Raw genomic sequence first — 21,073 nt, 5'->3', positions numbered from 1 at the left:
TTTATGGTCACCAAGCTGAGCATTTGGTCTGTGCGTTGAAGGATTTACACTTGTCTGTCTGTATCAGACTTTACAGTTATATCTTTAAGAAGTAAGTTACTCATGCTTCTCAATCGTGAAGCTTGTTTGCAGGCAATGAATGTTTGATCCTTGATCCAGGCCGTGTACCTGGGCTTAGCAATGTCCCCTGTCCAGCTGACTGCTGGGGTCCCTCCACAAAAGGCGGTCATTACTGCTATTGATTCTTTTGTAGCCCATTGGCCATGTTAGAGTTCTTTGTAGTGAAAGGGAACTCAACTCTTGGCATCTGTCTGCCTTTTCATTTTACCAGAGAAGTACTTCAGTCTTTCAATGGCAGTAATGCAAGTTGAAGGGGAGTCTTTTCCTTCCTTTCCCTTGAGGAGGCTTAGGGAGAGGACTAGCTAGTAAAGAGGCGTAGGAGATCGAATTGGATTTGGGGGGGTGAGGTGGGGAAGGGCTCTGATTTTTAACCCCTTGCCGTTTATTTCTTAGTGGAATGGGGTGAGAGTACCTGCCATGTCCCCCTCAACAGCATGTGGCAAAAAGTAGTGAGACGGTGGTTGTCCAGCACTCTCAAATGCATATGGCGGTTGTTTGAGAAAGATCAGCTCTTACTGAAACAAAACAAAACAAAAAAACAAACACGCTTTATCAGAAGGCCTCGTATTTCAAACACATATAAAATCCTGGTGTTTCTGCTGGGAAAACATAGCCTTGGGAAGTTGTGATAAAGTCAAAATGACAGAAATACGGATTTTTATTAGTTCTACTTCTTGCATATGCCCGGGCATGGCATATTTTTAATGTGTTTTTTCATGTTCAGGTTTTTAAAATCTTGAGGACTAGAAATAGAATCTTTTACTTTCCATACTTGATAGGACCTGAGTATGTCTTTGATACTGTTACTTTTAAATAGCCACAGTAAGTGTATGAGCAGAAGCATGGCATAAAAATCTTGGTGTCGGGGAGGGGGGTTGAAGTGGGGGGATACTCATGAAAACAGTCTCCTTTCTTACGGTAGAATAGAACAGTGAATGGAAACTATCCCAGCAGATCATTCAGTCCTGCTGAGCCATTCCCTAGCACTAGAACTAATTTGGGTCTCTACCAAATGGATATAAATACATAAAGCATTTGTCCGTTCCATCTAAAAGCTGCTCAAATTGGTGTTGTTGTTGCCTTCCCATTTTGCTTTTGTCTGTGATTTTTATTACAAAGGCCCAGTTAAAAACACACTGTACTCTTGCTCTGTCCTTCCTAATGAGAAGAGGGTGCTTGGGAGGTGATGGCTATCTGTGCAGGAGGCTGTGGCTGACGAGGCCAGTGTGTAATGATTAGTCCTTTCCCTGCTGCGCACACATGGAGATTGTTCCTTGATTTCTTACAGTCATCATTTCTAATACAGCCTGGAGCTAAATGGAGACTTGCTCTGTCAAGCTTGGGGCCATTTTTCGCTTTTGTTCAAAAAGGCTTCTCTTATGGGACTGCTTACTGCCTGGGTGGTTCATCTGCTGTGTTCACAGACTCCCCACAATGGGGGCCCTCACTGGAGAGGGCTTTACAAGGCCACTTTTTCCAACTTGCTTTGGAGCAGCCCCCCTTCTCATTACCATCTGGGAAGAAAACAGATCATGGCAGTGGGGATTGAAAGGGAGGCTGGAAATGACTAAGTCAACCTCTTTCTCTGTTCAGTTGAAGAAAGAGAGGACCAGAGAAAGGTTATGTCCCTTGTCCTGGTCACAGAACTACTTGTGCCCTGATGAGTGACCCTGCTTTCATTCTTTTTCACACATCCAGCCCAGTAAATGATTTCCTGGGGGAGATGATTGCTCTAACCCTGGAGCGCTGTGAGCATTCCGGGAAGTAGCTGACACTCCTGGGTTGTCATTGGATGCTCAGTGAGGAATACAGCTGTTGTTTATGGAAATGCTTAAGAAGCAGGATGTGGCATTGGTGGCAGGGTTTGCATTCACACAGGAGCTAGCACAGCGCTGTTCTCTAGAAAGCTGCAGTTTGATCCTGGTGATATACCAACTTCATGCCACAGTGTTACTGCCAGGCTCTCAATGTTTGGCTCTCTTGATTTTATTTCTTCAGTTAAAAATCAAATGTCATACTCTGTTCATTTTGAAGAATGATGTCGATTGTCGAATTTCTCTTAGTTGAGTATGATTTTCACAAGGGAGTTTGAGTAATATAGTGATCAGCAGGATTTGTGTGCTATAATCACTTGCTTAGACACATCATGAGCACAGTAACAAGTAACACAACATTACCCTTGCACAGTTATAGAGTTAGAGTGTTTCTCAAGTAGGTGCTATTGAGATTTGGGGATAGATGATACTTTGGTGTGGAGGGCTGTCCTGTGCATTGTAGGATATTAACCAGCATTCCTGATGTCAACCCACTAGATGACCATAGCACCCCCTCCCCAGCCATGATAACCAGAAATAATCCCAAACATTGCCCAGTGTCCCTTGGGGGTAAAATCACCCTGGTTGAGGACCTCTGTAGACCAGCAGTAAAGCTGGGGAACATTGCACATATGCCAGCCTGAAGCAGTCTCGTTTACAACAGAAGGCTTGACTTTAAGAAACCAGAGAAGAAAGTAAGGTTTGGGAGGGTTAAATTACCAAATGATGAATATTCCTAATCCCATGACTGAGTGACTAGCAACCCAAACCAGGGGATTTCCCCTGTTGGCTTGTGGCAGGAATTCCCTTTCTCTTCCTCTTGCCCTCAACTTGAGGACACTTCCTTTTCACCACTGTTCAAGTTTCTGATTGACCTATTCTGAGGGCCAGCTTTTCTCTTTCACTCTCCCATCACCTCAGTAGCTACCAGTAACCAGACCACCACTGCAGCCTTTGCAAAAGACTAGTGTCACCAAGATTTTCCCTGCTGATGCCCCTGAGCCATCACTCTGCCCCTGAAGAACGTGTATTGCTGTTCTTATATTATTATTTACCTCTTGGGATTCTACCTAGACTTTTATGGCCCATGTAGAAAAAAGTAAGGAGTAGTTTGATATCCTATTGACTCAAGTCCTCAATGAGACTATTTCTTCGAATAAAAGCTATGACATGGGCAGCCCCAGTGGCGCAGCGATTTAGCGCCGCCTGCAGCCCGGGGTGTGATCCTGGAGACCCAGGATCGAGTCCTACATCGGGCTTCCTGCATGGAGCCTGCTTCTCCCTCTGCCTGTGTCTCTGCCTCTCTCTTAGCTCTCTCTGAATGAATAAATAAATAAATCTTTAAAAAAAAAAAAAGGCTATGACATGTAAGGTGACTTAGGTTCTCTAGTGCTCCTACTACATCGCCTTAGGCTAGCCTGGAATGCCAATCACTGTTTGTGATTCTGGTTTTAGAGGGAGACATTCCAAATTTCAAGTAGTAAACATAAAACTGAGCTTTTGGAATATGACTTATTTTAAGAAGGAACCATTTTGGCATGCTGGAAGATGAGGTATAATAGTCTAGCTCCTGCCTATTCCAAGTGAGTTCTTCACCGAAACCACAAAGAGACCCTCAATAGGCAGTTTGGACTCCCCCTTTTGTTGGGATTTCCCACTCTAAGTCCCAGACTTGGAGGGCAGACAGGCTGGACCATCTATGGTTTGCTTCTCTGATGTGGAAACAATAGTCATCTGGCGGTTTCCTTGGATTCCATTTGGACATGCTTTTGTATACAATCTTTGCCAAATGGACTTAGTAAGCCTAAGTCGGCCAAAGGAGGAAAAGACAAACACCTTAATCTATGGACTGAGATACCAACTGAAGAAAATCCATAACAAAACAGCTCGAATCTTAGCAGATTTTTAGAAAGAGTAAAAGGAAAAGATACATGTTGTACAAGTGTGCGGTAACTAAGGGGACTTTATTTTATTTTATTTTATTTTTCTAAGGGGACTTTAGATTAATTAAAAGAGAGGAACAAAAATACCTCACTTTTTATTTTTACGTCAAATACCAGATTTTTACATCAAGTTTGTCAAAGCTAGAGATGTTTATCATTTCAGACTACACAGGTATAGCAGAAAAGCCTGCTACTCCAAGTCTTGAAAGGGTCTCCCAATTCTGATAATGCTGTCTGTTCTTTCTAACCTTTCTCTCTAAATTTGTCAAGTTGCACAAACTGATATGTTAGACTCTATGATAAATCTATGCAAGCTAGGATGAGAGAATGGTGGCTGGTGACTTCTATTGGGAAGTTTCTAGATCATCTGTACTGATGATTTCCAAATAGGATTCCGGATGCTCTAGGATACTTACCAGTTTTGAAAGAAAGCATAGTTGTGGTAGATTTAACATGTGTCTGTTTTAACCACCTCTAAATTTGAGGCTTTGGATCATGATGGGAGAGATGCTTAGCTTCCACATTTTAAAATGTGTACAATTAGAAGAGAGTCACTTTTCTCAAATACTATTACTTGGCTCTCTGATTATATGTCTTGCCTTTTGTTATGGGATCTACACAGTAACAATCTGTTTTCAATGTCTGTCCTTCTCAAGCCCTTAAGTTCCATGAGGACAAGAATCACGGCTTTGGGAGGGCACAATTGTTGTTTGTTGAATGAAGAATTTAATAAATGAGGGGAAATAAAGAGTTCATCATGAACATTTTATAAGAAAAGTGTATTTTTTGATAGAAAAATTAAATAAAGACATTTCCCAATAATGAAGTTAAGACACAACTTAAAAGAATATCTATGTAGTGAAGTTTTGTTTCTTTTTTGGAAATTTGTGGTTTTTATTTAAGAACAGAGAAATATTGTATTTTCTGGAGAAGAAAAGCATGGCATGCCCTCCAAAAGTAATCTAGTGGAACACAGGCATATAAAGTCCTCCAAACCCATCAATTTTCATTTTACTTTATAGTAATAAACACTTTTCAGTGCCAAAGTAAATTAGGACAATGATCTGGGTAAAAGAGTACTCTTGAACTGTATAAGAAAGATTTTGATTCTGTTGCCCAATTTAGAGCAGTGACCTTCATTCTAAGTGTGAAAGTGTTTTATCACTGTTGTATATGGACATGGTTCACCCCCATACTAGACACCCAAAACTACTGCTATGTGGTTCAGTCATACCAGTATAGATAGTGAGTAATAGAAATGCTCAATATATTAAACTTTCTTTGGTTTGGCACTGGTTTTGGATTTCTTCAAATCACGCATCTTTTTATATTACTATTATGTATATGTTTTCAAAAACATTGGTTTTGAGTCAGACTAACTGGATTAAAAAAACAGTTTCAGCCATTACTGTGAGGCAATGGATAAATTCCTTAAACTTGGGGCCTCATGTCATCCGTAAGGGAGGTAATATTAGTGCCTGCCTCATAAAGGATTTAATGAGAAAATACATGTAAATCACTTAGCACATTTGCTGGGGCACAAAGATTTAGTAAATGTTGATTATTTTTATCATTCTATGTGCTGATTGTTTCAAACTCCATTACTATTTCTAGATCGTTCATTTTCTTCATGTTTTCAGTAGTAAGCCCAAACTTTTAAGCTTCCTTTTTATGGAAATCAGAGCAGTCTAAACAGAGTCTAGGCTGCCAAACTATCTGCTACATCTCATAAAGAAATGAGATAATGTTTGGTGTATATGTGTATGTCTAAATATGAAGGAGCCACAATTCTAAGTCGTTCCAGACTGAGGGCAGGTGGACCCCACTTGGCTGGGAGTCAGATCCTATTACCAGACTTTATTTATTTCAGGCCTGATAAAGTTGCTTCCTCTTGGTGAGATTTTTTTTTTTTTTTGCATTTCTTACTCAAGACAAAGACGAAGGGAGTTGGAAAACTTTTTAAAAAGAAATGCAAAAGAAACTCTCTTATTTTTATATCTTCCAGAAACCAATTTGATAAGTCATTTTCTAAGTTCTAAAGAAGCATTTTTTTTTCCTCAATTTTTCATCACGTGAATAAAACTGGGTTTTCAGTTTTAATCAGACAACACAAACCATTACACTGTAAAACTACATTTTTCATTTGGCACCGTTCCTTGTTTACTCTTTTCAATGCAGATATGTCCTTGTCCTAAGACAAGGGGTGAAAGCCACCATGAGGCGTGACACCAGCCTGAGCAGGAGGAGTTAGTTATTAGTTGCTAAGTGTGTGAGAGGTCAGTGAATTTTTCAGGGTACCGCTGCAGAAATCTTCGTGCACTCACTAATAATAACTTGTAATCACCAGGTTTAGGAACCTCCTCCTATCAAGATGGCTGAATCAAATGTTTGAAGGTTTCTGAAACAGGCTAGTTTGTGCTTCCTCTTTGTTACAAGCAATTTCTTTCATCTTGCACAATTTAAATTTGGTTTTGATATTTCCCAATGGAAGTTGTTATTGTTGCATTGCTTTGAAATTTGTTTTCCAATAGGAGCTTGAAATGGATTATCTATAAAGTTTTGTTCATCTTGAAAGTTCTATGATCAAAATTTACTTTTGCCTTTTAGAAGTTTTAAGATTTCTCCAGTTTTATATGGTTTCTTACTGATTCTTTTTGGCTTCCCAAATCAATAAATCCCCATTAGTAGGTAGTTAATTGTGGAGAATCTGAAATTTTACTTTAACACACTGAAGTCTTAATTTTATCTCTCCTCTGTGGCCAACATTTAATCCAGTAGAATATTGTTAAGACTTTTTTTTTCCTCCCCCCAGGGCCACAGCTATTAAGGTCTCTCAACTTGGAAAATGAAACATGCTTAAATTTTTTCCGTTTTGATACTAGACAAACTAGAACCGATAATCTTAATGGCTTTTCTAGCTTCTACATTACCCATCTCAACTGCATCACGGTTTTGGCCACCTGCTTCAGAAAGGAATATCAACAATCTCTTAATTTTGAAATTCAGTGACACCCCTTAGGTCTTTTACTTGACTTACTGTTGATTTGTATTCAACTGTCTTTATCATTTATAGTTTTCTTTGCATGTCTCTGTGATACTGTGAACTGCTGCCCTACCTCTGTTCCCAGCCTTTCCCATATTCCCCATCTTGGTAGTTTTCTCCAAAGTACAGCCCAGGCTTCTTCTTTCTCTACCTCCCCAAAACCAGCCCCATTGTTTTAAGTATCAACTCTAAATGCTGGTGATCCTAATGGTGTTCCAAAGTGGATTTTCAGCTTACATTTCCTGTGGGTTCTGTATCTATGTCTGCCTGGACATTTCTGTTTGAATGTTTCTAAAGCACCTCAAAACTAGTTTGTTCTAAAACTGAATATACTCTATTTCCTCTCAAACTTGTTTTCTTCTCCTTGTCTGCCTTGGCAAGCTTCTGCTGATTACTCCAGATCCATTTCAAATGTGTCCACTCTCAACCCTTTCTTAACACCCACCACTTGGTGGGGGCCTTATTGTAACTTATACAACAGCACTTTTCATCCTACCTGTAAGTCACAGTCACTGAGGTCAGAAAACACATTTGTGTACCTTCTGATGCACTACAGTCACTGGTGCATGTGGTAGGTGCTTAGTAAATGATGTTGAGGGGTGCCTGGCTAGCTCAGTTGGTAGAGCATGCGAATCTTGATCTTAGGGTTGTGAGTTCAAGCCCTACGCTGGGTGTAGAGATTACTTAAAAATAAACTTTTAAAAAAGTGATTGTCTAATATGCTAACAAATGGCAAAAATAGTATATTATAGATATTGAGAAAGGAAACAAAATTTTTATTTCACCAGGTGGAAAAGTTTGTAAGTGGCTAGATATTAAATAGATATTTTTTATAGTTCTATAAAAAATGAAACCATCAGCCTTATTGATTAGATGTAGGCCCTAGGACCTCAGAGAGTAAAAGAGGCTTGTATTTATTTCCTTTCTAGACTCATGGTTGACTTGGTGCTTGGACTTGGTTTGAATGGAGACTCAGTCATGGCATTATGGCAGCAGGTGCAGTGTTTTGAGTGACTTTCCCAGCTATTTCAAAAACGTCTGAATGCACAGAGCAGAACTCAGCTATCTGGTTGGGAGAATATTTAGGTGCAAATATTTCCTATATGCGCCTCTTCTCATTTATTCTACCTCCTCAAATGGGGCTCTGTGGGTCAGGATAAGGGCATGATATGTATGCTTCTGTTTACTTAGGCAAAAGGTAATGAAAATTCATGATTTCAGTTATGAGATGATAACCATCTCCCCTGCTATATCCTTCTCTTCCTCCCCGCTACATACAGATAAAATTGTATATCTGGATGTGCTAGTCATACCCATTTAAAATTACCCACAAGCCATTAATATTAAGTTCATCCTTTGATACTGATAGCTTCATCACATTGCATTGAAGGATCATTAGCAACAGTTTGTTACTGGAATCTTTATATTGTTGGGATTAGCGTCTAACTAAATGGAACAGGTATCCAGATAACATGAATTAATTCATGTTAATTTTAAAAATAAGAAGTCTTAGCAGCAAAGACTGATCTGTGACTGTCCTGTATTTAGAATTAGGTTCTTTGCACTAGGATGCTGGACCATTGCAGAATTATGTAACTGTTTCCCTTTTGGCATTCATAAAAACAAGAGCATGTTACCAGAGGTCATCCCACATTGAGCAAAAATTTTAAATACATGAATAAAAATTCCATCTGTCTTTTTTAATACTAGAAACATCACATAGATTTGTAATTTTGATGTTTTGTAGTCTTATATGGGTTTGGTAGTCTTTTATGAAGAACAACAAACAAAACATCCTGTTTTTATAACATCCAGCATAAATCCCAGGGGAGTTATTACAGAAATAGCTTAGGTTCTTCCTATATCAGTTAGCAGCTTTTTTATTTCTATTATTTAATGTTTCTCCTCTCTTCGAAGTGTGACTAAAACAAAATCGATTTGTGTCCTCAGGCACCGAAGTACTGCTAAGTGTTAATTGTCCAGGGTTTCTTAAAGGGCTTGAAGATCACAGAAGAAATTGTAGGGCCTGACCCACCACTTCTTGCAAGGGTGACCGTTTTAAATTGCAGGTATTTGTAAAACTCTTTTTGATCTCTTTCTTTCTTTCTTTCTTTCTTTCTTTCTTTCTTTCTTTCTTTCTTTCTTTCTTTCTTTCTTTCTTCTTTCTCTCTCTCTCTCTCTCTTTCTTCTTTTCTTTCTTCTTTCTTTCTTTTTTTCTTTTTTTTCTTCCATGTCATGGTTTCATCTTTTTGAAACTTAGTGATATTCCTTTAAGTGTTTGCTTAGGAGAAAATATGTGAAAATTGAATAGGGAAGATATTTTTGAAGAGTTGTAATATGGTTTAAAGGGTGGTGAAACAGCCAGAAATGATGATTCAGAAGCTGAAAATAGCTCTACGTTTTATGCAATCAAGTAAAACTCTGTACCTTGGCCTTCCCCACACCGGATTAGCAAGGAGTCAGGAGCATCCACCCCCAGCATGCACTATGGATGACAGGCGGGGTCATGACAGACTGCTGCCTAAACAGGGCATGTGCTGCCCAGAGGCTAACCCTGAGGTACAGGGTGGATTAGAGTTGAGTGATCTCAACTCATATTCATTTCCTCTGAAAGGAAAACTCACAAGGTCCTCTGTGTCGTACTGAGCGTTTAGGCAGCCAGGATTCTCACGATGGCACCCTGTCACTCCCGAGGCGGATGGACATATGCCACGTTTGCCTTTGCTGCTTGCTTCCCTGGCAGGGCTCCAGAAGCTTATGGCATTTGTCCCCGTCCTTAGGAATCCCATTTTAAGACCACGAGAGGGAGAGGGATTGATCTTGAGTTTTTTTCTCTATGCTCTTGTTTTTCTTAGTTTGTTTTCTGCATGTTTTCGTGCAAAAAGCTGTACCGACCAGTGGGGAGGCTAGGAGATGATTCTTGAATTAACTCCATTTCTGTGGAGCGAGTGGTCAGGTTGCCCAGGTACAGTGTCTTGGGTCCAAGAGCTGAGTCATGCTCGTGACTGAGAGTTTGATGCTTCACCTTCAGTTCTTGTTACCCAAAATGAGACTCTGTGCTTGGTCCTGTCAAATAAACCAAACTGTCAGGTTGTCATTAACGAGTGATGCTTCTCTAATTAAACAGAACTGATGGGAACGATCTGGGAGGATATTAGCAATGGAACAGTGATGTTTGCATTTAAATGATCTTAATTACCCCTTAGACTTAATGCCCTAATAAGATGAACGGGAGAATGTCACATCTCACTTAGCTGTATTGTTTCAGACAGTGGCTGCAGGCTGAAAAGGACCAGAGTGCATTAACTTGCACTGTGGTGTCTGCTTTTGCAGACAGAAGGTTTGGGGATGTATATTCTTTTCTTTTTCTTGTTTCTCCCTCTCTCTCTCTCTCTCTCTCTCTCTCTCTTTCTTCAAAGGAAATTAAATCACAGCCCTGACAGGAGAGGGTAAAATCTCTGAGCAGACCTCCCCAGTGCTTGGAATTTACAGACTCTACCACGTCCCAGTTTGCTATTGTCCTAAGGCAACACACTCCCCTGCTGCTCTTTGCGTCTTTGGCCACAGGCCAGCCTCCCAGGGCCTTGGGCTTTGATGTGCGGAGCAGACTGTCCTCAGGCCAGGCTGTTGTTGCCCCTGCCTAGGCTCTACTCGCCCAGAATGCCAGGAGGGATGTCCTGTCTCGCAGTATACACTTTCCACAGCTCAAGCCATCATCAGAGGTTTCTAACACTCCCACGGCAGAGGGAGCCTGCCTTTGTGTCATCCACAAGTGGCTGCTCCCAGCTGCTCAGCTTTGCTTAGCTGGCTTCGGTGCTCTGCGTTGTTGGTGGGGGTGGGGGCCTCCTCCTGGGGAAGAACCCAGCTCCACCAGGTGGACTGTCAGTCCGAAGGGCCTCCTTGGCAGAGCTCAGGGGAGCCCACTGGGTGAGTTGAACAGCTTGCTCTGGGGACATTGCATCGACCTTCATTTGATCTAGGCCTGGCAGCCTGGTTAGTGAGGACTTAAGTCTTGGCTCAGGAAATCTTTCTCAACTGAACTGATTTTCACCAGGGTCCCAGGCCTATAGTGAGAAGTCTGTGCTGTTGCAAATTTAACTGCTATCACTTCGGGTGATATATTTTGGTAACTCTAAAAGCACGTGGACACATAAACATGGAGGATTGTAATGATAGATATTGAGGAAGTAAAAATGGGACCATGCCTTGTAACTACTGAAAAGGCCAGACCCAAGAGAGAGGGAGAGAGAGAAAGAGAGAGAGAGTTTCTCACCGATGAACTGTCTTCTGAAGGGCCAATTTGATTCAAATAGAAATTGCCTCAAAAAACTGAAAGCAGACCATATCTTGTTCTAGTTTAGATGACACGGTCCCTTGCACTGTATCTTAATAGGATTGATAATAGCATTTCCCACAGAGGGGGCTTCTTGCTTCTATTTGAGTAGAAATAGATCTATTCCCTTAGATGTGTCTCTTCACCAACCATTATTTATTTCTTTATATGAAGTTTTATAATGTCCCAAGGTTGGCTGGTTTGTGTATTGATTTCCCTAATGAGAACACATTACATTTTTGGCAGTCAAGTCTGAAAATGGTTATTAGCTCTTTTTTTGCAGTAGTTGGGGAATGCGGTCTGCATGATCCCATGACCTAGTTGGAGGAGGACACCTGAAAAGGTTCAGAGTAGAATGGGGAAGACATTTGTAGAAGACAAACTTGACAGTCTTTTTAGGACATGACTACATTCTCTTTTAGAAGTCACTCATGAGTAACAATTTAGTGTCCTCGTAGTACTATCATTTTGTCAGTAGTGAGTGTTGGTGTGTGTGTGTGTGTGTGTGTGTATTAGACTGGGGGGGAATAGGTAACTCCATTGGTGCATCTTGAATGCTAGGGTGCCTTATTTAGCACAGCTATCATGATGCAGGTATTTTTTAAATATTCAAATCTAGATACTTTGAAATTGCAGAATTTTGTCATAACCCATTCCTTTTTTAAAAATTTTTTAAATTTTTATTTATTTATGATAGTCACACAGAGAGAGAGATAGAGAGAGAGGCAGAGACATAGGCAGAGGGAGAAGCAGGCTCCATGCACCGGGAGCCTGACGTGGGATTCGATCCCGGGTCTCCAGGATCGCGCCCTGGGCCAAAGGCAGGCGCTAAACCACTGTGCCACCCAGGGTTCCCTGTCATAACCCATTCCTAAATTCCATCAGCCAGCAAGCATAGGGAATTTTTGTAGGACAGGAACACGGAAGGGAGAGAAGCTATTGGTTAAACCATAGTTTTGGCATTTAACATTAATAGGAAATGCAGTGTTTGCCAGTATTCCATATATCATTTCTTATTGCTTACAATAAGATGAAGTTGGTAGTTCCAAAAATGGAACTGAAACTCAGTAAGGTTGTTGACCTGACCCAGGAATGCTAAAATGTACTGTATGTCTTTCAGATGCTTCCCTTCCCCCTGCATCTTACAGGTACCCCATCTCCCTGTGATTTTTTTTTCAGTTAAAAAAAAGTGTAGAGATTGAATTTTCATGTTCATACTGACTTTTGCAATCTTCTAGTCTTTTTTTCCTGTGAAATTCACTGCGCAATATATAGAACATATTGTAGGTTGACAGGAAAAACTTTCAAAGGAGATTTAAAAAACAACTAAAGTATAATTCATTAATAATTTCATTCTGTTTCTGGATATGTTTTCTTCCCATTGTCAGCCAGTGTGGGAGGAAAGGGAAGAATAATGCTGGAGCTGAGGGTGTGTGTGGGTATGTGCCATCCAGAAGTATTTTATAGAAGAAAAAAGTGTTTATTTTTATAATAAAAGTAAAATTCGACACTCTGAATAACAGGTGACCATTAATTCTGTTGTGAAAAATTATATTCCAGTGCTTTTAAACTTGTTAATTATTAGAGACATATGTTAATCAACGGCATACATATGCACACACACACACACACACACACAAAGTGGTTTTGTGTGCTACCAGTCTTTTTTTTTTTTTTTTTTTTTTATTCATGAGAGGCACAGAGAGAAGCAGAGATATAGGGAGAGGGAAAAGCAGACTCCCCGAGGGGAACCCGATATGGACTTGATCCCAGGACCTCAGGATCACAACCTGAGCCAAAGGCAGACGCTCAACCACTGAGCCACCCAGGCATCCCTGTGTTACCAGTCTTAAATCTAAAATGTCATTAGTAATACTGTTGCTATTGCCAGTGGAGAAAATTTGCATCAAATTAAGGTAAATCTACTCATCTCTTTTCTGCCCTGGAATAGCATTATCTTTCCCAAACTTAAAAATGTTAAACAAGTCAAAAGTTCCCCTCATCTGCTGAAGAGTGAATTCAAGTTAAAATTTCAAATGATAATATCTACACCCCCAAAGTAGGTGCACTGCAGTTTTCTCTTTTCAGAACTCTCCATATCCCTTCCAGGATTGTCTTTTCTGGGGTCCTGCTCTCTCTCTGTCCACACCACCCTGTATCTGGGGCTTGATTGAGTACAGCCTGCTCTGGGAAGCCGTTTGCCTCTATTCTAGCCCCTACATAACTCTTCCTGCTCTCGACTTCTGATTATGCGTAGAATCATTACACATTCTAGCATTTAACACTTATTTTTTTAAAATAATTTTTATCTATTGGCTCATGGCTTTGCTAATGTGTATTTTATTATTTCTTATCACAACTACTTTACTGTTGCAAATGTTCTTAATTGGTTGATTATTTCTGTTATCTGGCTGTTAGTAAACCCATGTTACACACTAGAGCTGCTCTTCTCAAAATGGGGACCTCAGGCCAGCACATCAGCATCACCAGAGAACTAACAAGTTGAACCCCAACCAGACCGATAGAATCAGAATCCACCTTTTAACAAACTGGTGACTCATAAGTGTGTTAAAGCTTTAAAGCATTTGTTGAGGAAGGTCTCTCTCCCTCAGAGGGGTAGAGACCCCAGAAAAACCTTCAACTCTCCCTTTGCCACTGTTGTATTGGAGTCCATTCGGTACCTGGCTGTATTGGAGTGAAACTGCCTGCTCTTACTGTAACGAGGTTGGAAATTAGTCTTTACACAGAAACTGCAACCTTTAAAAGTGACCAGAGGGCCCTGATTAAGTATCCAAATTGTATTTATCTTCTGATTCAAGACAACTCTAGATGCAAGTCATTAAAATCCCTTTAACTGGCTTCTTTTAAAATTCTCATACTGAGAAGCAAAAAGTATGGTTTCCTTTTCCTTAGTTACCTTTTTTTTTTTTTTTTTTTTTTAATTCTTTTTGCACTTGAAGTGCTTACACCCACTCAGCTTGCTATTTTGAACTCTGGGAAAGAAAATTTGTGGGCATCCTGCAGTCTTTCAGGAAACAAGGCTCAGATTAAATATATGCCACATTTTCTATGTGTTTCTTCAGGAAATTGGAGAAAGCACATCACTCGTGCTTTCACTCAACTTGACACATAGTGTGACGTTCAAAGTGTGGATGGAAACTAGCTTCTGTCCTTATTTGCCTACCTTCGCACAGATATTCCTGGTGTTTCCCTTTCCGTTTTTTCTATTGGTCCTTGCTTCCCTTTCACTATAGGGTCTAAAATTCTTCAGGTACTCATACATTTTATAAAATATAACATTCCTTGAGAGTCCCTAGGTTTGGTACATCAAGGAAGAAAACACATGGACTCAATTAAATGTGCAACAATATGTGCAATATTCTCAGTCAAGCTTACTTTTTTTCTTTAAAGATATATTTATCTGAAGGGGGGGGGCACAGGAGCCAGGGAAGGGGGCAGGCAGAAGGAGAGGGAGAAGCAGGGAGCCCTACTTGGGGCTCAATCCCAGGACCCTGAGATCCTGCTTGGAGCCAGAACCAAAAGGAAGACGGTTAACCAACTTAGCCAACCAGGTGCCCCAGTCAAGTTTACATAATAGATTATTATAACTTTAAGTTATTTGCATTTCTTTGTTGGTTTTGCCCTATCTTTGAACCTAGTTTACAGATAGCAGGAATGAGAGACATTGGTTGGGGTGGAAAATGAGGAAGATACTAGGTCATCTCAGTCATTCTGCTATGTTTTAAATGAATTTGGGGCTGTGTCTTGTAAAAATACTAAGAAAATAAGGTGGTTGCATTTGGTGGTGGTTGTGTCATTTATATACAGTTGAATTTCATCTTTGTTGAGGCAATTAAGAGGTTTTATTTAAGCTAGAACTTACACTTTTCTATGTAATCACTGTTTGCTTACATGTAAAGGATATTATTCAGGGGGTCTTGTGAGGAAGTAACACAATTCAGTTGCTGAACTTGAGAAATTAAGTATTTTCAAGCAAGTGAAATGGAAATGTGGGAAGACACAGAACCAAGAATCTTAGAATGCAAATGTTTATTGAATGTAAAAATGTAGTAAACGTAGAGATGCATGATAATGCACTTTTTTTTACATGGCAAAACAAAATATTGAAGGGATGCTTATATCTGATTCAACATAATTGTATTTAAACTCTTAATGGGATTTTTTTGGGTATGACTAAATATGGAAGGCAAATATTACACTTAATTAGATAGTATAATCTGGGAAAAATGGGTGAGAATTTTGCAAGTATATATGTGCACAAAAAGAAATATCAAGAAGTGTTTGAAAAGAAAAAGAGAACAAAGTATAGAATCTAGCCCTACTGTAATTCAAACACCGTAAACAATAGTAATTAAAACTACCCAACACATGAACAACAAGTTTTTATCATAATACCAGTCACATTATATTTACTCAGTCTGAACAAAGTTTCCATTTTAAATATGTAGATCAGTGTAACAAATCCCATTATTAAAATAATATAGCAAGCTTAGTAAATGGTACTTGGATAACTTGGAATTTGTCTAATTCATGCCAGAGATATTAAATGATTAAAGATCTAAATATAAATAAATGTACAGAACACCTTGTAGAGAACTTAATATATACATCATATTAAAGTGCCATTTAAATTTGAAAGAAAGGGACGCCTGGTTGGCTCAATGGTTGGGCATCTGCCTTCAGCTCAGGGTGTGATCCCAGGTCTGGGGATTGAGTCCCACATTGGGCTCCCTGTGGGGAGCCTGCTTCTCCCTCTACCTATATCTCTGCCTCTCTGTCTATGTCTCTCATGTATAAATAAATAAAATCTTTAAAATAATAAATACATATATACATACATACAAAAGAAAGAAATAGGACCAAAATGTAGTCGAATTACATGAATAGAGATAATTTTTACATTAAAATGAAAGACAATGAAATTATTTTTAAGTGGTAGAGTGATTATGATCACCATTAATATAAAAAGGCAACCCAGGAGTTCCATTTTACATTAAATAAACCACCAAAAGAATTTAGTCACATAAAAATGTGAGGAAGTTTTATGAAAGTGAAATGCTCAGATATTGTTGGCAGCTTTATAGGTGATTTCAATCTCTTGACATCAATATGGCTATAATGTGAAGTCCATAAAAACATTCATACTCTTCAATGTAATAACCCCTTTTTTGTTACTGTTTTAAGGAAGCATAGTATCTCTTGTTAAAAATAAATGAGAGCATCTTACATGTTCCCACATACAGGAATGGTTGAGGAAATGACTAAGTATGCTAACTATGGACTATTATATGGCTAGTAAAAATGAGAACTATATGAATTACATGGAAATATGGAATGTGTTTATGAAATATTAAATGAAAAAAAATCAGAAGGCATTGTTATATGTGTGTTATGAGAGCATCTGTGTGAAAATATGCCTACATAAGCAAATAACACATTTGTAAAAAATGTAAATAATTATGTTTGGGTGATGGGATTAAGAGATTTTTTGTGTTTTAGGTTTTTTTTTTTTTTTTTTTTTTTTTTTTTTTTTTTTGTTAAATAATGTCTTCAATGTTGTTATGTACTTCTAAGAAAGACAATACAAATGACCAAGTAGGGCTGTTACTAACTCTGGCTATTTGGGCACTGCTTTCCAAATGTTATTTTGGAACCCTGCCAAAATATGCCAAGTTGTTTTGGGTCTCTAACAGTCATAAATTATTCTGTTACCTTATTCTCCTTGACCAGTTTTTTACTAGGTTTACAAAAAAGCAAGTTACTTGTAACCATGATGAAGGAGGGTGGTGTGGAGCTTGTGGTATTTGCCCATCTATTCCCACTCACTTTGCACTCATCCTGCCACATTTCTCTCCCATCCTATACCGAGAAGCATCTTTAGCATCGTTGAAAAAGAAAAATGATGGAATAGTAGTCAGGAAATTTGCCTTCTAGTTGCATGACCTTGGGCAAATGTCTGTGACCTTCTGAGTCTTAGTCTCATCATCAATAGAAGGATAGTGTTTGATGACCAGGACCCAGACTAAGGATTAGTCCAGGGATATAAAGACACCAGAGTTCACAAGCTTACTCTAGGGTGCCAAGTGCTACTCTAATGTACTCCTAAAATGGCAAGTTTACTGTGTCACTGTTGGAAAGGCGGAACAGCTAAAGTGCTCCCAGGGAATGGAGAACATGGTTCCTGTATACTACATGGAGAAAACCATTCGACTGGAGAAAGTCACTTGGTTTCAGCATTGTGGCTACATCTGATTTATTATACATAAATATAGACCAGTTAGTGAGAAGCATGATCAAATATTAGCTAATGATAAATTAGTACATTGTTTGGACTACATAACTGACTGAAATACAAAGTTTCAGATGTATTTAGATTTTCTGATGAAGCCAAAATACCACTGACTGAGATGTTTTGTTTTGTTTTTTCCTTTTTCCTAATGTGTAGAGGCAGGCAATAAAAAGAAATTAAATGTAAGCAGGTTGAGATTTAACTGCCTTCATCAGTTTATAAAATTATTTTAGGCATTGCACTACTCTATAATATAAGAAATTGTAAGGAACCTAGTATCATATCTTAGGTGTCAGTATTAGTTTCCTTAGAAATGAACATTTCTAAAGAATGTTGTATTGTGGTTTGTACACATGAGGCTCACCTGTTATGCAGGCAACAGATATGTATCTTCTCTGCTGATCAGGAGCAGTCATTTGACTGAATCATCCATACAGATGACTAATATATTTTGTACTTACTGCTTTTGAGATTTAATGTGAGGTGCTCATACCACCAGTGAGAAATTCCTAAGTAACTTGAAATGCCTGGCCACTCAGATAAGCATAGTTAGACTGAAATGAAAACATATTGCCGTATTATAGATGAAAGACCTTTTGAGATACTGGCTTAATGACTGGCCCCACGCATGTATTTAATAAGTCCTTTTATGAGGCAAGAACTACATTTTAAGAAAGCAGTACTCTGAGAAATAAGCACAGGAAGAGGGATGGTAGATCTAAATGTTTATACAGGTCAATTTCACGTTACATATTGATGAATCAGTGAGAAAAGGATTCTTGAGAATCTTCAAGTTCTGCATCATGAGGGGAAGTGCCCCCTTTTCCTTGGAAAGTGACTAATAGAAGGATAAGTTGTTAAACCGAGTAATAGCGCAAACCACCACAGCAGTAGTTCAGACACAATATTATAAAGCTTGCTCCCAAACATTATTTGAAAGAGCCTTTGAAACTTTCATAAAAGGCCTAGAAAAGTACAAAAATATTTTCACAGCTCTAGATATTCAAGTGCGAAAAATGTGTGTTGTACCAATTTGCAACACCTTCTTTAGGTGCTTATATTTGTTGATCCAGAATAATTTCAAATAACCAAACCATTTGACTTTTGTTTTGCCATATTTATGGCAAGAGCCCTACAATAATAATTACGACAATTTGTGAATGAAGAAGTCTTTTGAGACCATATCCACGTGAGTTTTTTAGATAACTATTTCTTGAATAGCAGTTAGAATCTAGAATCTAGGCATTAGATTGTCTTGGAAGTGAAAATGTATTTCCCATGACTACTGTGGATTTCTACTTAGTGTGTATTGTATAATTATTGCTATTTGTCTTCTCCATTGTTAGGAGCGTTTTTGTTTTGTTCTGGTTTAGTTTAGTATTTTTTTAAAGCATCTCCTTTTTAGTAGTGGATAGCAAATCTATTTCAACCTTTTTTAAATACTGAGATTAGCTAAAATAATTTTACTAATATGTATGGTGGGACTAGAGAGGAGTGGCAGTATGTGGCTAATTCTAAATTGCATGATTAAAAAAATCATGTGTTTATGGCTTTGGGATAGGTTTTTGAATTTGCACTTGAATATAGTTGGGTTTGATGGTCTGGGACTTTAAAACATACTAAATCTACCCTGGGGATACTTGATTCAGGAGTAGCTGGACACCATCCAACCTTCTATCTTACTCTTCTGCTCAGCCCTCAAGCATCCCATTTATTTTAGGCTCTCATCAGTTGGGCTATAGCTTGCTTTCTCTCAAACTTTCTCTTAGAGCTGCGATAGTAACTTAATATTCAGGCTTCAGAAAAGGTGTGTCTTCTGGTAAAGTGAATGGAATTAACTGATATTTATAAACCTAATTAAGCTGTTTATAGGTCTTTAGTAGAATAAAGGCTTTCTGTGGGAGACCAGGTTTAACATTCTGAGAATGATTTTGAAATTCATACCAGTGAATTCTCTCCAAACGATTGATCTGAGGTATTAATTTATATTTCTCAACAGAGATTATATGTAACTAGACCTTAACTGCTTTGAGAACTGCAACCTACACATATGTATTTCATTGGTCAATTAATAAGAATCAGTGAACCGAATTCTAAAGCAATCAGTTGCCTCTTTTTCTCACATCTAATTTTACATATCCTAATTGATATTATATAGTCATTGCTTCTATGTGTCAATCAATACTGACAATAAACTTTTCTGCTCTCATGTTAATTGTGTTATTTTGTTGTTTTCTCTATGCTTGAACATTCATTTTACCCCAAACTGGAAAAATTTACTTTAGTTGGCAGATGCTTAGTTGTTTTATACTTTTAAGAAGCACAGTAACTTAGAGGATGATTTAATAATAATCTTGATTTGATTTCTGTGTTATTAATGTACTGATCCTATAATGCTGCTCTGGTTTAAACACTGTTTTTGTTTTTGTTTTCCTTTCCTCATTAGGTGGAGTCTTTGAATTTTTAAAAAGACAACATAATGAGATCCACTTGAAAAATTAAGTGAATTGATTGGATTGGAACACTCTTTTACCAATTCATTAACATTCAGCTGCTGGGTAAGTTGAGTCAAGTGATTTTTATATGGCTTGATTTCAAAATTATTGGAAAGACATTTTAAGCAAAATATTAAGCTGTTTGTGAAATGTTGGCAGTAATGATTTGAGGCCTTTACTGCCTACAAAAGATGTTTGGGATGCTATCTAAATGAACGTGTTTGTAAGTTTTCATAATTTTTTGGAAATGTACCAATTAGAAAGATGAGAAAATGTTGTCACTTGTAGTTTGGAACCAGATACTTTTATTTATTATTTTAATTATTATTTGCTAATTGAACACTTGAGGTAATGTAAGAATATCAGATTTTACTGTTAGTGAGATATTTATGTGTTATTGTACTGTATTGTATCAGATTCAAATCTAAAGTCTAATTAACATTTTGAGTAAATTAGTATCTCTCCTTATTTAAACCATTCTCATTTTACAGAAGGCTTGTTTTCTATGATAAGAATAGAAACCTTAAAATCTTGCTCAATTCAACTTCCTCGTTGCACTCTGTGTGGAAAGCTCTCGAGGTAGAGAACTCCTAACCAAGAAGAGTTTGGGCTTTTAGCAAATTACTGGTGCTGCCAAGACAAAATTTAGTGGGAACAGGACTTTGGCTACTGCTAAAATGTCAGTTTTGTAAAGCCTGCTCTGTCAAACAGATTTTTGGCATCAGAATTCTAAATGATACTGATTTTAAGGTTTGGTAATTTTTTTTTAATCCAGGCAAACTCATGCTTTAATTAACCCTTTACACAGTAACAGAAAATTTGGAAAAATATTTGTATTTCTAGTCCAGGTCACAAGACTTGAATTTCTGAAATTCTAAATGATATGCACAATTCTAAATTGTACAGGTTGTCATTCAATTTTCCTCTGAATGAACTGAAGCTATTTAAAAACCTGATGGCTGATAATGAATAAGAGAACAAATGAATAATCATTTGGGGAGCAGACTTTGAAACC

At 38.2% G+C, this 21,073-nt stretch overlaps 1 protein-coding gene across 6 annotated transcripts in view; it reads left to right on the top strand.

Annotated features, from left to right (window-relative positions):
• The window catches only part of HIVEP2 (HIVEP zinc finger 2), a 194,220-nt gene that overhangs the window by 89,898 nt on the left and 83,249 nt on the right, over positions 1 to 21,073 (top strand). For 5 of the 6 annotated variants that reach the window (XM_072825934.1, XM_072825928.1, XM_072825905.1 and 2 more), the window contains exon 2: positions 20,010 to 20,121. The gene's annotated coding sequence lies outside the window, so the exon portion shown is untranslated. Of the gene's footprint in view, positions 1 to 8,870; positions 8,990 to 20,009; positions 20,122 to 21,073 lie in introns of all 6 variants that reach the window. The other variant, XM_072825919.1, reaches the window with a different exon arrangement.

This window comes from Canis lupus, chromosome 1, assembly GCF_048164855.1.
Source record: "Canis lupus baileyi chromosome 1, mCanLup2.hap1, whole genome shotgun sequence".
NCBI lineage: Eukaryota > Metazoa > Chordata > Mammalia > Carnivora > Canidae > Canis > Canis lupus.
The sequence above is the reverse complement of the archived record's forward strand: the minus strand, read 5'-3'. Positions and strand labels throughout refer to the sequence as shown.